The following is an 11,263-nucleotide window of genomic DNA, read 5'->3' as shown; positions in this document are numbered from 1 at the left end:
ATGGTTCCCTTTGGACAATAGGGTTGGCAGTTGCATGTTCCCTTCTGAGCTAGGGCTTAGTCACTTGGGGCCCAGAGAGGGGAGAGGTCAGGCTTGTCTTCATATGTCAATGTATCTGTTAAACCATGTGGTGCTATGTAGAATATCAGAAGGGGAGGAGTACAGAATGGAACATTGTTTTCTTATGGGAATGTGTCTAACTATTCCTAAACCATGTGAAGGGATGGCGTTATTATTGGGGAACCAGTTAGTAATCTCATACAATGTCTGTACGCCAGTCACTCCCTACTTTTCTCATTGGGGGAAAGAGTATGGCAGTGTCTGGAACCATTGTATGTCCCCTCTGAGGTTGCCCTTATCTTGACCTATTATATGACCTAAGAGGCGCACTGTCTTTTCTGAGCTTATCCAGGAGGGGGTGTATTTTAGATGGGAGTGCCTAGACTTGACAATTGATATATGCCATTGGATGAGGTAATGTTGTGGTACCAAGCATGAGATTGAAACCTCGTCTTAGGAGACCAAACTGAACGATAATTTATAGCTAATGTTATCAAGCTATGGGATACTCCTCTTTCAAGTAAAAGGTTCTTTGTAAGTTGAGAGGGGTGTATCGTGGCTGTAAATGAAACTAAGAATTATTTTGTAAGCACTCAGATAATTCATTTATAGACACTGAATTGATCTGAGAGTCAAAAAGGGCTATGGTGAAGCTTATATATTATTAAAGATGGAATTTATAATATAACTCTGACTTGTGTGTGGTTGGCTCTCTTTATTGAGTAATACAGGAAATTACCACGACAAATTACAGGCCAAATACAAGACAGACAGACACACATCAGACAAATGTGACAAACAGAGAGAGTGGGAAAGCCACTGTTTATTCACAACAGTAAGACATTTATAAAATGACTTATTTGACCTATAGAAAAGCATTAATCTCTGCTTCTCCTTGTCCTGTCCTCCTTCACTTCTTGGCAGAAGCCTTCTGGGTGTGGAGCTGGTAGATCTGTTCACAGGCGATGGAGAGGCCCACCACCAGAGAGACAAACTCCTCAAAGTTCACCTTCCCATCACCATTCTGGTCCAGATCCTTCATGATCGTGTCTATGGCGGCTGGGTCCTTCTGGGACTGAGAGATGGAGGAGATGAAGAGAATGAGGAAGAGAGAGAGATGGGAGGAGGGGAGAGAGATGGGAGGAGGGGAGAGAGATGGGAGGAGAGGGGTGGTTAGATTGACTATGGATACTCTAAATAAAGTGAGAGAGAAATCAGAATGAGAGGGAAAGAGCGTGAGATGAGCGACAGAGAGAAAGTGTAGAGGTAAGTGAGATAAAAACAGAGGGACATAAAAGAGAGAGAGGGATGTCAGTGTTACCTTCAGGAAGCTGGCCAGTTCTGTCTGCATCAGCTCTGAGCTCCTTCTTGCTCAGTGTGTTACAGTCACCGTCCTTTTCAGCATAGCGATGGAACACCATGATCAGGGACTCCATGGAACTCTCCAACTCAGACGGCATGGCTGCAGATATTGACACACTGAGGAGGGGAGAGAGATGATGTAACGATGTTGGAGGCAGCTTATGGTAGAGAAATAAACATTCAATTATCTGGCAACAGCTCTGGTGGACATTCCTGCATCCAGCATGCCAATTGCACACTCCCTCAACGCTTGAGACATCTGTTGCCTTGTGTTGTGTGACAAAATTGCACATTTTAAAGTGGCCTTTTATTGTCTCCAGCACAAGGTGCACCTGTATAATGATCATGCTGTTTAATCAGCTTCTTAATATGCCACACCTGTCAGGTGGATGGATTATCTTGGCAAAGGAGAAATGCTCAGTAACAGGGATGTAAACAAATTTGTGCACAAAATTTGAGAGAAATAACCTTTTTGTGCGTATGGAACATTTCTGGGAATTTACATGTTGTGTTTATATTTTTGTTCAGTGTATGTGTATGCATCCAATAAATGTTGATTTGATTCATGTTTCAAATTTGCAAAACATGATATTTTATGAATTCTAGCTAGGTGGCTAGGTGGCTAACATTAGCTAACTGGTTAACATTAGCTGGGCTAGGGGTTAGGGTTACGTTTAGGAGTTGGGTTAAAGGTTAACAAAGGGGGGGGGGGTCAAAATCAAAAGTAACAGACAGAATCTGGTGTGGCCACCAGCTGCATTAAGTACTGCAGTGCATCTCCTCCTCATGGACTGCACCAGATTTGCCAGTTCTTACTGTGAGATGTTACCCCACCCTTCCACCAAGGCACCTGCAAGTTCCCGGACATTGCTGGGGGAAATGGCCCTAGCCCTCACCTTCTGATCCAACAAGTCCTAGACGTGCTCAATGGGATTGAGATCCGGGCTCTTCGCTGGCCATGGCAGAACACTGACATTCCTGTCTTGCAGTAAATCATGCACAAAACGAGCAGTATGGCTGGTGGCATTGTCATGCTGGAGGGTCATGTCAGGATGTGCCTGCAAGAAGTGTACCACATGAGGGAGGAGGATGTCTTCCCTGTAACGCACAGCATTGAGATTGCCTGCAATGACAACAAGCTCAGTCCGATGATGCTGTGACACACCGCCCCAAAACATGACGGACTCTCCACCTCCAAATCGATCCTGCTCCATAGTACAGGCCTCTGTGTAATGCTCATTCCGTTGACGATAAACGCGAGTCCGACCATCACCCCTGATGAGACAAAACCGTCACTCGTCAGTGAAGAGCCCTTTTTGCCAGTCCTGTCTGGTCCAGCGACGGTGGGTTTGTGCCCATAGGCGACGTTGTTGCTGTTGATGTCTGGTGAGGACCTGCCTTACAACTGGCCTACAAGCCCTCAGTCCAGCCTCCCTCAGCCTATTGCGGACAGTCTGAGCACTGATGGAGGGATTGTGCGTTCCTGGTGTAACTCGGGCAGTTGTTGTTGCCATCCTGTACCTGTCCCGCAGGTGTGATGTTTGGATGTACCGATCCTGTGCAGGTGTTGTTACACGTGGTCTGCCACTGTGAGGACAATCAGCTGTCCGTCCTGTCTCCCTGTAGTGCTGTCTTAGGCATCTCACAGTACGGACATTGCAATTTATTGCCCTGGCCCCATCTGCAATCCTCATGCCTCCTTGCAGCATGCCTAAGGCACGTTCACGCAGATGAGCAGGGACCCTGGGCATCTTTCTTTTGGTGTTTTTCAGAGTCAGTAGAAAGGCCTCTTTAGTGTCCTAAGTTTTCATAAATGTGACCTTAATTGCCTACTGTCTGTAAGCTGTTAGTGTCTTAACGACTGTTCCACAGGTGCATGTTCATTAATTGTTTATGGGTCATTGAACAAGCCTCGGAAACAGTGTTTAAACCCTTTACAATGAAGATTTGTGAAGTTATTCTGATTTTTACAAATGATCTTTGAAAGACAGGGTCCTGAAAAAGGGACGTTTCTTTTTTTGCTGAGTTTAGATGAATAGTTGCTAATTAGCTCAAGTGCTAAAGTTGTCTATGAGTTGTCAAACTCATAACCTTTAAGTAACCATCTGCCTTATGTAACCATACCAAACGTAACATATCATACTAAATTGATTGTCTCGGATTCACATTTTCTATGTTACATCTAGTCTATGAGACCAGAGCTGCTGAGAGAGAGCAAGGAAGGGGAGAGGGAATTTGAGATAAGGCTTGATGTCATCTTTCAGTTATCTCAACTTAAACATGATGAAATAACACAGATGGAGAGAGGGGTGACAAGAGTGCACACTAGTATGTTTGTAAGAATAGTTCTATGGATGTAGAGGTTGGGATGAAGTTTGAATAAAATGTAATTTTACTGTCCCCAGAGAGAGAACACATTTAGATCAGTTGGAGCGTCATTGGCTTTGAGACTGTCATGAATGCGTGCATTTAACTGGCACAAGCAGATACAAATAAAAAGCATCACAAACTCCAAAATTATAATTGGTAAACTGCAATGCCCTATGCACACCACAGGAGGCTGCTGGTGGAAGGACGGCTCATAATAATGGCCGGAATGGTGCCAATGGCATTAAACACATGGAAACCATGTGTTTGATACGATTTCATCGATTCCGCTCCAGCCATTATCACGAGCCCGTCCTCCCCAATTAAGGTGCCACCAACCTCCTTTGATGCACACTTATCAGGAGTTGGCTGTATATTGGTGTTTGGCATCATCAGTTTAATACAGTATACAGTAGTCCTCCTGACCAGAAGAAGAAGTAATAGTCAAAGCATGTGTTCTTCTGACACATATGTGATGGATATTCCAAGCTGATGTCCTTTTGCTTCCCCAGCATCAGAAAAGCACAGCCAGTCACTGATAGTCATGAGAATCAACTCTCCCTCTTTTGGGTCTTGTGTTACATAGTATAATTAACCTCTTTCTATATACATACAGTTAAAGTCGGACGTTTACATACACTTAGGTTGGAGTCATTAAAACTCGTTTTTCAACCACTCCACAAATGTCTTGTTAACAAACTATAGTTTTGGCAAGTCGGTTAGGACATCTACTTTGTGCATGACACCAGTAGTTTTTCCAACAATTGTTTACAGACAGATTATTTCACTTATAATTCACTGTATCACAATTCCAGTGGGTCAGAGGTTTACATACACTAAGTTGACTGTGCCTTTAAACAGCTTGTAAAATTTCAGAAAATTATGTCATGGCTTTAGAAGCTTTGACATAATTGACATAATTTGAGTCAATTGGAGGTGTACCTGTGGATGTATTTCAAGGCCTACCTTCAAACTCAGTGCCCCTTTGCTTGACATCATGGGAAAATCAAAAGAAAACAAATTGTAGACCTCCACAAGTCTGGTTCATCCTTGGGAGAAATTTCCAAATGCCTGAAGGTACCACGTTCATCTGTACAAACAATAGTACGCAAGTATAAACGCCATGGGACCACGCAGCCGTCATACCGCTCAGGAAGGAGACGCGTTCTATCTCCTAGAGATGAACGTACTTTGGTGCGAAAAGTGCAAATCAAACCCAGAACAACAGCAAAGGACCTTGTGAAGATGCTGGAGGAAACAGGTACAAAAGTATCTACATCCACAGTAAAACGAGTCCTATATCGACATAACCTGAAAGGCCGCTCAGCAAGGAAGACGCCACTGCTCCAAAACCGCTATAAAAAAGCCAGACTACAGGTTACAACAGCACATGGGGACAAAGATCGTACTTTTTTAGAAATGTCCTCTGGTCTGATGAAACAAAAATAGAACTGTTTGGCCATAATGACCATCGTTATGTCTGGAGGAAAAAGGGGGAGGCTTGCAAGCCGAAGAACATCCCAACCGTGAAGCACGGGGGTGGCAGCATCATGTTGTGGGGGTGCTTTGCTGCGGGAGGGACTGGTGCACTTCACAAAATAGTTAGCATCATGAGGAAGGAAAATGATGTGGATATATTGAAGCAACAGCTCAAGACATCAGTCAGGAAGTTAAAGCTTGGTCGCAAATGGGTCTTCCAAATGGACAATGACCCCAAACATACTTACAGTGGGGCAAAAAAGTATTTAGTCAGCCACCAATTGTGCAAGTTCTCCCACTTAAAAAGATGAGAGAGGCCTGTAATTTTCATCATAGGTACACTTCAACTATGACAGACAAAATGAGAGAAAAAATTCCAGAAAATCACATTGTAGGATTTTTTATGAATTTATTTGCAAATTATGGTGGAAAATAAGTATTTGGTCAATAACAAAAGTTTATCTCAATACTTTGTTATATACCCTTTGTTGGCAATGACAGAGGTCAAACGTTTTCTGTAAGTCTTCACAAGGTTTTCACACACTGTTGCTGGTATTTTGGCCCATTCCTCCATGCAGATCTCCTCTAGAGCAGTGATGTTTAGGGGCTGTTGCTGGGCAACACGGACTTTCAACTCCCTCCAAAGATTTTCTATGGGGTTGAGATCTGGAGACTGGCTAGGCCACTCCAGGACCTTGAAATGCTTCTTACGAAGCCACTCCTTCGTTGCCCGGGCGGTGTGTTTGGGATCATTGTCATGCTGAAAGACCCAGCCACATTTCATCTTCAATGCCCTTGCTGATGGAAGGAGGTTTTCACTCAAAATCTCACGATACATGGCCCCATTCATTCTGTCCTTTACACGGATCAGTCGTCCTGGTCCCTTTGCAGAAAAACAGCCCCAAAGCATGATGTTTCCACCCCCATGCTTCACAGTAGGTATGGTGTTCTTTGGATGCAACTCAGCATTCTTTGTCCTCGAGTTGAGTTTTTACCAAAAAGTTCTATTTTGGTTTCATCTGACCATATGACATTCTCCCAATCTTCTTCTGGATCATCCAAATGCTCTCTAGCAAACTTCAGACGGGCCTGGACATGTACTGGCTTAACCAGGGGGACACGTCTGGCACTGCAGGATTTGAGTCCCTGGCGGCGTAGTGTGTTACTGATGGTAGGCTTTGTTACTTTGGTCCCAGCTCTCTGCAGGTCATTCACTAGGTCCCCCCGTGTGGTTCTGGGATTTTTGCTCACCGTTCTTGTGATCATTTTGACCCCACGGGGTGAGATCTTGCGTGGAGCCCCAGATCGAGGGAGATTATCAGTGGTCTTATATGTCTTCCATTTCCTAATAATTGCTCCCACAGTTGATTTCTTCAAACCAAGCTGCTTACCTATTTCAGATTCAGTCTTCCCAGCCTGGTGCAGGTCTACAATTTTGTTTCTGGTGTCCTTTGACAGCTCTTTGGTCTTGGTCATAGTGGAGTTTGGAGTGTGACTGTTTGAGGTTGTGGACAGGTGTCTTTTATACTGATAACAAGTTCAAACAGGTGCCATTAATACAGGTAACGAGTGGAGGACAGAGGAGCCTCTTAAAGAAGAAGTTACAGGTCTGAGAGCCAGAAATCTTGCTTGTTTGTAGGTGACCAAATACTTATTTTCCACCATAATTTGCAAATAAATTCATTAAAAATCCTACAATGTGATTTTCTGGATTTTTTTTTCTCATTTTGTCTGTCATAGTTGAAGTGTACCTCTGATGAAAATTACAGACCTCTCTCGTCTTTTTAAGTGGGAGAACTTGCACAATTGGTGGCTGACTAAATACTTTTTTGCCCCACTGTATAAAGTTGTGGCAAAATGGCTTAAGGACAACAAAGTCAAGGTATTGGAGTGGCCATCACAAAGCCCTGACCTCAATCCCATCGAGAATTTTTGGGCAGAACTTGATAAGCGTGTGTGAGTAAGGAGGCCTACATCCTGACTCAGTTACACCAGCTCTGTCAGGAGGAATGGGCCAAAATTCACCCAACTTATTGTGGGAAGCTTTTGGAAGGCTACCCGAAATGTTTGACCCAAGTTAAACAATTTAAAGGCAATGCTACCAAATACTAATTGAGTGTATGTAAACTTCTGACCCACTGGGAATGTGATGAAGGAAATAAAATCTGAAATAAATCATTCTCTCTACTATTATTCTGACATTTCACATTCTCAAAATAAAGTGGTGATCCTAACTGACCTAAGACATTGCATTTTTAATTGGATTAAATGTCAGGAATTGTGAAAAACTGTGTTTAAATGTATTTGGCTAAGGTGTATGTAAACTTCCGACTTCACTGTATATTATTTGACTCTTCTACTTTCTTTCATTCTGCACATAAACAATATGTTTTATTGTCACATACACCAGTTAGGTGCAGTGAATCAATCAATCAATCAATCAATTTTATTTTATATAGCCCTTCGTACATCAGCTAATATCTCGAAGTGCTGTACAGACACCCAGCCTAAAACCCCAAACAGCTAGTAATGCAGGTGTAGAAGCACGGTGGCTAGGAAAAACTCCCTAGAAAGGCCAAAACCTAGGAAGAAACCTAGAGAGGAACCAGGCTATGAGGGGTGGCCAGTCCTCTTCTGGCTGTGCCGGGTGGAGATTATAACAGAACTATGCCAAGATGTTCAAAAATGTTCATAAGTGACAAGCATGGTCAAATAATAATCATGAATAATTTTCAGTTGGCTTTTCATAGCCGATCATCAAGAGTTGAAAAACAACAGGTCTGGGACAGGTGGCGGTTCCATAACCGCAGGCAGAACTGCTGAAACTGGAATAGCAGCAAGGCCAGGCGGACTGGGGACAGCAAGGAGTCACCACGGGCGGCAGTCCCGACGCATGGTCCTAGGGCCCAGGTCCTCCGAGAGAAAGAAAGAGAGAAGGAGAAAATTTGTGAAATGTGTTGTTTTACAGGGCCGCCATAGTAGTACGTCACCCCTGGAGCAAATTAGGGCCTTGTTCAAGGGCACATCAGCAGGTTGTCTGTGGATCTCTCCATGTGTCTGTGGTAGGAGGTGTGGGTCTGCTGGTTCTCTCTGGATCTCTTCATGTGTCTGTGGTAGGAGGGGTGGGTCTGCTAGTTTTCTATGGATCTCTCCATGTGTCTGTGGTAGGAGGGGTGGGTCTGCTGGTTCTCTCTGGATCTCTTCATGTGTCTGTGGTAGGAGGGGTGGGTCTGCTAGTTTTCTATGGATCTCTCCATGTGTCTGTGGTAGGAGGGGTGGGTCTGCTGGTTCTCTCTGGATCTCTTCATGTGTCTGTGGTAGGAGGGGTGGGTCTGCTAGTTTTCTATGGATCTCTCCATGTGTCTGTGGTAGGAGGGATGGGTCTGCTAGTTTTCTATGGATCTCTCCATGTGTCTGTGGTAGGAGGGGTGGGTCTGCTAGTTTTTTATGGATCTCTCCATGTGTCTGTGGTAGGAGGGGTGGGTCTGCTAGTTTTCTATGGATCTCTCCATGTGTCTGTGGTAGGAGGGGTGGGTCTGCTAGTTTTCTATGGATCTCTCCATGTGTCTGTGGTAGGAGGGGTGGGTCTGCTAGTTTTCTATGGATCTCTCCATGTGTCTGTGGTAGGAGGGATGGGTCTGCTAGTTTTCTATGGATCTCTCCATGTGTCTGTGGTAGGAGGGGTGGGTCTGCTAGTTTTCTATGGATCTCTCCATGTGTCTGTGGTAGGAGGTGTGGGTCTGTTAGTTTTCTATGGATCTCTCCATGTGTCTGTGGTAGGAGGGGTGGGTCTGCTAGTTTTCTATGGATCTCTCCGTGTGTCTGTGGTAGGAGGGATGGGTCTGCTAGTTTTCTATGGATCTCTCCATGTGTCTGTGGTAGGAGGGGTGGGTCTGCTAGTTTTCTATGGATCTCTCCTTGTGTCTGTGGTAGGAGGTGTGGGTCTGCTGGTTTTCTATGGATCTCTCCATGTGTCTGTGGTAGGAGGTGTGGGTCTGCTAGTTTTCTATGGATCTCTCCATGTGTCTGTGGTAGGAGGGATGGGTCTGCTAGTTTTCTATGGATCTCTCCATGTGTCTGTGGTAGGAGGGGTGGGTCTGCTAGTTTTCTATGGATCTCTCCATGTGTCTGTGGTAGGAGGGGTGGGTCTGCTGGTTATCTCCGTGTGTCTGTGGTAGGAGGGATGGGTCTGCTGGTTCTCTCCATGTGTCTGTGGTAGGAGGGGTGGGTCTGCTAGTTTTCTAGTGACAGTTCACATTTGAGAGTAGGCTTGGTTTTGTCTTCCGGGATATACAGTACCAGTCTAAAGTTTGGACACCTACTCATTCCAGGGGTTTCCTTTATTTTTACTATTTTCTACATTGTAAAATAATAGTGTAGACATCAAAACTATGAAATAACACATATGGAATCATGTAGTAACCAAAAAGAGTGTGCAAAGCTGTCATCAAGGCAAAGGGTGGCTACTTTGAATAATCTCAAATATATTCTGATTTGTTTAACACTTTTTTGGTTATTACATGATTCCATGTGTTATTTCATAGTTTTGATGTCATCACTATTATTCTACAATGTAGAAAATACACCTACTGGAATGAGTAGGTGTGTCCAGACCTTTGACTGGGACTGTATATATACAGTGGGGAGAACAAGTATTTGATACACTGCCGATTTTGCCGATTTTCCTACTTACAAAGCATGTAGAGGTCTGTCATTTTTATCATAGGTACACTTCAACTGTGAGAGATGGAATCTAAAACAAAAATCCAGAAAATCACATTGTATGATTTTTAAGTAATTAATTTGCATTTTATTGCATGACATATGTATTTGATACATCAGAAAAGCAGAACTTAATATTTGGTACAGAAACCTTTGTTCGCAATTACAGAGATCATACGTTTCCTGTAGTTCTTGACCAGGTTTGCACACACTGCAGCAGGGATTTTGGCCCACTCCTCCATACAGACCTTCTCCAGATCCTTCAGGTTTCAGGGCTGTCGCTGGGCAATACGGACTTTCAGCTCCCTCCAAAGATTTTCTATTGGGTTCAAGTCTGGAGACTGGCTAGGCCACTCCAGGACCTTGAGATGCTTCTTACGGAGCCACTCCTTAGTTGCCCTGGCTGTGTGTTTCGGGTCGTTGTCATGCTGTAAGACCCAGCCACGACCCATCTTCAATGCTCTTACTGAGGGAAGGAGGTTGTTGGCCAAGATCTCGCGATACATGGCCCCATCCATCCTCCCCTCGATACGGTGCAGTCGTCCTGTCCCCTTTGCAGAAAAGCATCCCCAAAGAATGATGTTTCTACCTCCATGCTTCATGGTTGGGATGGTGTTCTTGGGGTTGTACTCATCCTTCTTCTTCCTCCAAACACGGCGAGTGGAGTTTAGATCACCTACCAACCAGTAAGCCTTGTGCAGGTCTACAATTTTAGCCCTGATGTCCTTACACAGCTCTCTGGTCTTGGCCATTGTGGAGAGATTGGAGTCTGTTTGATTGAGTGTGTGGACAGGTGTCTTTTATACAGGTAACGAGTTCAAACAGGTGCAGTTAATACAGGTAATGAGTGGAGAACAGGAGGGCTTCTTAAAGAAAAACTAACAGGTCTGTGAGAGCCCGGAATTCTTACTGGTTGGTAGGTGATCAAATACTTATGTCATGCAATAAAATGCTAATTAATTACTTAAAAATCATACAATGTGATTTTCTGGATTTTTGTTTTAGATTCCGTCTCTCACAGTTGAAGTGTACCTATGATAAAAATTACAGACCTCTACATGCTTTGTAAGTAAGAAAACCTGCAAAATCGGCAGTGTATCAAATACTTGTTCTCCCCACTGTATATCTGGGTAAATCTTGTTAGGAGTAGAACGGTTCGGTCAGAGTTCAATATGATTTTTTGTCCTACATTCCACCTTGATCATCAGATCTTCAGCAGACCCATTTCCAAAAACTAAGTTGTTTGTACTTTCAAATAATATTCCTTTCATCA

General features: G+C 43.9%; 1 pseudogene; it reads right to left on the bottom strand.

The window, feature by feature from the left end:
* Positions 1-852: 852 nt before the first annotated feature.
* LOC139572289 (protein S100-A1-like) lies at positions 853-1,550 on the bottom strand (annotated as a pseudogene).
* Between the last annotated feature and the right edge of the window lie 9,713 nt (positions 1,551-11,263).

This window comes from Salvelinus alpinus, chromosome 4, assembly GCF_045679555.1.
Source record: "Salvelinus alpinus chromosome 4, SLU_Salpinus.1, whole genome shotgun sequence".
NCBI lineage: Eukaryota > Metazoa > Chordata > Actinopteri > Salmoniformes > Salmonidae > Salvelinus > Salvelinus alpinus.
The sequence above is the reverse complement of the archived record's forward strand: the minus strand, read 5'-3'. Positions and strand labels throughout refer to the sequence as shown.